The 5,862-nt window shown below is 42.8% G+C and overlaps 3 non-coding genes across 3 annotated transcripts; all 3 read right to left on the reverse strand.

Annotated features, from left to right (window-relative positions):
* Positions 1 to 3,092: 3,092 nt before the first annotated feature.
* Positions 3,093 to 3,166, reverse strand: trnat-agu (transfer RNA threonine (anticodon AGU)). Its single transcript has one exon. It is a non-coding gene; the product is annotated as a tRNA-Thr (tRNA).
* A 662-nt stretch (positions 3,167 to 3,828) lies between these two features.
* trnat-ugu (transfer RNA threonine (anticodon UGU)) lies at positions 3,829 to 3,902 on the reverse strand. Its single transcript has one exon. It is a non-coding gene; the product is annotated as a tRNA-Thr (tRNA).
* A 616-nt stretch (positions 3,903 to 4,518) lies between these two features.
* trnat-cgu (transfer RNA threonine (anticodon CGU)) lies at positions 4,519 to 4,592 on the reverse strand. Its single transcript has one exon. It is a non-coding gene; the product is annotated as a tRNA-Thr (tRNA).
* Positions 4,593 to 5,862: the final 1,270 nt, after the last annotated feature.

A 5,862-nucleotide genomic window follows, 5' to 3' on the forward strand; every position in this document is an offset into this window, starting at 1 on the left:
GGGGCGATAATTGAGGCTGAATCATAAGACACCATAGAGGATTGTACATTTACAATTGTGTTTCGGATGCTTTCTATTTTCTCATTGAAGTAGTTCATAAAAATCATTACAGCTATACTGTAACGGAATAATTTGCTCGGGTGATGTCTGTTTATTTGTTAGTCTAGCCACGGTGTTAAATAAAAACCTTGGATTATTTTGGTTATTTTCTATTAGTTTGCGGAGATGCTCAGCCCTGGCTGCTTTTAGAGCTTTTTTATAACGTGACATACTGTCTTTCCACGCGATTCTAAAGACCTCTAAATTAGTTTGTTTCCATTTACGCTCTAGGTTACGAGTTTCTCTCTTGATAGCATGCGTAGCACTGTTGTACCATGGTGCTTTAGTTTTCTCTCTAACCTTTTTTGATCTAATTGGTGCAACAATATCTAATGTACTAGAGAAAATGGTGCTCAAACTGCTAGTCATTTCCTCTAGTTCATCTGTTTGTTTGGGTTCTCTGAGCAGCTGAGATAGATCAGGTAAGCTATTTGAGAATCTATCTATAGTGGTCGGAAGGATTGTTCTGCCTGGTCTATAACGTGGCGCAACATGACAAATTTCAGCAGTGCGTATTATACAAGTTACCATGTGATGATCGGTGAGATCGTCACTTTGCGGTATAATATCTATATCGGTTAGATTGGTTCCATATGATATAATTATATCAAGTGTATGATTTAGACGATGAGTGGGACCACTGACATTCTGCTTGACCCCAAAGGAGTTTAATAAATCTGTAAACGCAGTCCCTAACGCATCGTTTGTGTTATCTACGTGTATGTTAAAATCTCCAACAATTATTGCTTTATCGGCATTGACCAATAGATCTGAGAGAAAGTCTGCAAACTCTTTTAGGAAATCAGCATATGGTCCTGGAGGTCTATATACAGTAGCCAAGGCTAGAGATAATAGGGATTTATTTCTTACATCTAAGAGCGTAACGTTTAGCACCAGTACTTCAAACGAATTAAACATGTGACCTGTTTTCTGAGTAACATTAATAATATCTCTATAGATTGTTGCAACACCGCCGCCACGACCGATCAGACGGGGCTCATGTTTATAACAGTATCCTGGCGGGGTAGACTCATTTAGACCGAAATACTCATTTGGTTTAAGCCAGGTTTCAGTAAGGCAAAGTACATCGAAGCTATTATCTGTGACCATTTCATTTACAATAACCGCCTTAGGTGTGAGCAATCTAATGTTTAGAAGACCTAGTTTTAGAAATTGTTTTTGTTCACTGATATTTAGATTTTCAGGTTTAATTACAATAAGATTTTTCCTAGATCCTACAGTGGATTTATTATTTGGCCTCACTAAACGAGGAATAGACACAGTTTCTATATAATGTTCTACACTGCTTATATCAATTAAATTGGCACAGCAAAGACTGTGATTTGGAATTTGATTTTCTAGTCATACGGTGTGTAACGTCTTGGAGATGTTGTCCGACAGAACAGCCGCTCCGATTCTGCTGGGGTGCAGGCCATCAGCACGGTAGAGCCTAGGTCGCTCCCAGAACAGATTCCAATTATTTACAAAGAGCAGTTTTTGTTCATTACACAATGACATTAACCATTCATTTAGTGCAAATAATCTACTGAACCTTTCCTGTCCTTGTCGGTACGTGGGAAGCGGTCCAGACACGATGATCGTTGCCTCAGGCGCTGTGCTGCGTACCGCCTCGATCAGGCTCCTGTAGTCCTTCTTCAGAACCTCCGTCTGCCGCAGCCTGATATCGTTTGTTCCAGCGTGAAGCACCACAGCTCCGACGCGCTCTTCACCGTTCAGGATCTCGGGAACCTGTGCGGCGACATCAAGAACACGAGCACCAGGAAGGCAGTGAGTGCGCACCTTACCCTTACCTGAGGTAGCACGGACATGACGGACCATGGAAGTGCCGATGATCACGGCGTCGTCGCGTTCCGACTCGCGAAGAGGGGAGAAGCGGTTCCGGGTGGAGATCTCGAAGACCGGGAGGGGCGGAGAGGTTCTTGCTCTGGTCCTGGCTCGTGTCTTCCGCTGTGGGATCACCCAGGGTCCATGGTGTTGGGTTGGTGCCGGAGTGAATGATGCCAGAGATGATCGCGTCCTCCTGGGCAGAGAAACGCACGGAGTGGACGAAGTCGGAGTCAAAAAGTTACTAACCACTGACTTGTGTGCATCGGCGCGTGACGTTTCAAGCGCTGATCGCCGATCCCGCAGCTCGGCTTGCCTCTCTAGCAGACCACGGATCTGTTTCTCCACCGATTCAAGCTCCAATCGTACCGAAATCAGTTCGAATGTGTCCTCACCTGCACTCAGAGGTAACGTTAGACACACATCTGATATGTTCGCCATAACAGATGAACAGTAGATTAGTAGTGATACTACCAATATCACTAGTAATTTAGGACTGAAATGCCGGATATAACCTGTATCCTTTCAGTGAAACGGGTGTAAAATCAGACGGTCAATAGGCGCGAGGCCACGCGTGAAATGCTAGCGGACTAAAGGCTAGTAGCCGAGATTCGCAAAGTTGGGTCTAAGTAGCGATATCAAAGCAATCCGATTGTTTTTTATAAGGAATAGTATCGAGGATAAGTTCCCATGATATAAAAATAGAAAGTGCTTGTTTATAAATGAGTGGTAAAAAAGAAAATCAAGGATTAATGAATTGATTCGACGGAGCTTTCAAACACAAACACCGACTGCTCGCGCATGCGCATAGAAGGACCTGTATATGTTTTTATTATCTCTCTCTCATTTAAAACAGGTGAATCAAATAATTGACTGATTAGTAACGTACTCGATGATCTGACTTGGGTGTGCCCAATAAGGAAAACAAGAAAAATGTGCTGCGTCGGCTCCTGAAAAAGTTGAAAAACCCCAGGTTTAAGCAAATGTCAGTCTGGCAAAGACGTCTATGCAAAGGGACACCATTCGTGACTCAGGTGGGACCCAAAAACTAACAACCTTTATTTGCAACCGAGAGGTCCAGATTGTCTTTCCTGCCGAGAATTTTACATCTGAAAAGGTTGAACGACTACTCTTAGAAGCCACAGATTAGGCACTGCTGGGATTTGAACCCAGGATCTCCTGTTTACTAGACAGGCGCTTTGACCAACTAAGCCACAGCGCCAGGTACTGTCCCTGATTCGATGCTTTTGTATACAAAGTCTAAAAGAGGTAGCATGTCAGGAGAATAGCTGATTACATCATGAATAGGTCCCTTTGAAGTTAGAGGGTTATTTCCAAAACCCTCTGCATGCTTCTATTCAGGGACATGGGAATATCTCAAACCATTTCATTTTGGATCGAAACTCTCAGTTACGATACATCTAAACGCTGTTTCAGCTAGGAGAAATGGAAAGCATGTTTTTTTTTCTTTTGCTAGGTAGGTGGCCAACAATAGGTAGTTGCAGATTTTGGCCTGAGCCATTGGATTTCAACCCATTCTTGATATCTCCCTTATTTAAATAGGTGACTTAAGCTAATTAGTAGAGTACTCTATGATCTGAGTTGGGTGTGTGCAATAAGCAAAATAAGCAGAGCGTGAAGGGGATGCTTCAGAAGTTGTTTGTGGATCCAAGGGTTTAAGCGTATGCTTGTCCAACACAAAGACATCTGAGCAAAAGAGGGTATGCACGACTCTGGTGGGACTCGAACCCACAAACTTTGAATACCTCCATTCACGATATCACTTCTTAGATTTCCACTTTTTGTGCAGATACACACTGTTCAGCATCCAAAGATTTACGTATGTAAAAAGGGTAGGTGAGCGGTGCCCACATCACGCGGCATAGGCACTGCTGGGATTCGAACCCAGGATCTCCTGTTTACAAGACAGGCGCTTTGACCAACTAAGCCACAGCGCCGCTTGCCAATCCTTCTGCGATGTGTTGGAATAAAAAGTAAAATAAATAATAATAATAATTTCATGAATTAAATATTCATATTTGTAAAGACTGTTTTGAACACACATCCAGAGGCTTGATCTCAACAAAAGGAAGTAGCAGATTTTGGCCTAAGCCAGTGGTTTTCAAACCATTCTCAAAACCTCCCAGACGCTATACATTTTTTGTTATGCTCCTTATTTTAAAACGGTGAATTGAGCTAATTAGTAGAGTACTCTGTGATCCGACTTGGCTGTGTGCAATAAAGGGAGATGAGCAGAATGTGAGGGGTAGGCTTCTGAAGTAGTTTGTGGACCTCAGTTTTAAACATATGTCTGACTCACAGAGACATCAGAGCAAAAGAGGCCATTCACACTTCAGGTGGGACTCAAAACCACAACCAGAGAATTTCTCCATTCGCATCCTAGAAGTCGAAAGCTCCATCAATTGCACCACAGAGCCATAAAATGACCCACTTCAAGGAAGTATTGCATGCGCAGCGCTTCTTCGTTTTTCCAATTTTGTGCAGGTACACACTGTTCGGCATGCAAAGACTTTCATATGTGAAAAGTTTAAGCACTCCCATATCCTGTGGCATAGGCACTGCTGGGATTTGAACCCAGGATCTCCTGTTTACGAGACAGGCACTTTGACCAGCTAAGCCACAGCGCCAGTTACAAAAGTGCAGTGAAATTTGTCGGTAAAACAAGTCTAAAAGAGGTAGCACATGAGGAAAACAGCTGATTACATTATGAAAGCGGTCCCTTAGAGGTAAGAGGATTGTTTCCAAAACATGATGGCCTTTCAGGCCTCAAGGGAATGTCTGAACTCATTTCATTTTGGCTCTACACCCTCGACACTCATGCCTAAAATGTTTTACTGAGCTTTCTTCTGATATGAACGGGCAAAATCCAGAAAGATATCCATGTATTATTTTTCATATATGTAAAGACTTTGTTTGTACAAATATCCATAGGCTTGACTTTATCAGTAGGTAGTAGCAGATTTCGGCCCTAAGCCAGGGGCTTGCAAACCATTCTTGAAGCGCATCTGCACCACATACAGGTCCTTCTAAAAAAATTAGCATATTGTGATAAAGTTCATTATTTTCCATAATGTAATGATAAAAATTAAACTTTCATATATTTTAGATTCATAGCACACCAACTGAAATATTTCAGGTCTTTTATTGTTTTAATACTGATGATTTTGGCATACAGCTCATGAAAACCCCAAATTCCTGTCTCAAAAAATGTGCGTATTTCATCCGACCAATAAAAGAAGTGTTTTCAATAAAAAAAAAAAGTCGACCTTCAAATAATTATGTTCAGTTATGCACTCAATAGTCAATACTTGGTCGGGAATCCTTTTGCAGAAATGACTGCTTCAATGCGGCGTGGCATGGAGGCAATCAGCCTGTGGCACTGCTGAGGTGTTATGGAGGCCCAGGATGCTTCGATAGCGGCCTTAAGCTCATCCATAGTGTTGGGTCTTGCGTCTCTCAACTTTCTCTTCACAATATCCCACAGATTCTCTATGGGGTTCAGGTCAGGAAAGTTGGCAGGCCAATTGAGCACAGTAATACCATGGTCAGTAAACCATTTACCAGTGGTTTTGGCACTGTGAGCAGGTGCCAGGTCGTGCTGAAAAATGAAATCTTCATCTCCATAAAGCTTTTCAGCAGATGGAAGCATGAAGTGCGCCACAATCTCCTGATAGCTAGCTGCATTGACCCTGCCCTTGATAAAACACAGTGCACCAACACCAGCAGCTGACATGGCACCCCAGACCATCACTGACTGTGGGTACTTGACACTGGACTTCAGGCATTTTGGCATTTCCTTCTCCCCAGTCTTGCTCCAGACTCTGGCACCTTGATTTCCGAATGACATGCAAAACTGAGCAACAGTCCAGTGCTGCTTCTCTGTAGCCCAGGTCAGGT

The sequence above is a fragment of the Rhinichthys klamathensis genome, unplaced genomic scaffold, assembly GCF_029890125.1.
Source record: "Rhinichthys klamathensis goyatoka isolate OS25496 unplaced genomic scaffold, OSU_Roscu_1.1 h1tg000223l_1, whole genome shotgun sequence".
Classification (NCBI taxonomy): Eukaryota; Metazoa; Chordata; class Actinopteri; order Cypriniformes; family Leuciscidae; genus Rhinichthys; species Rhinichthys klamathensis.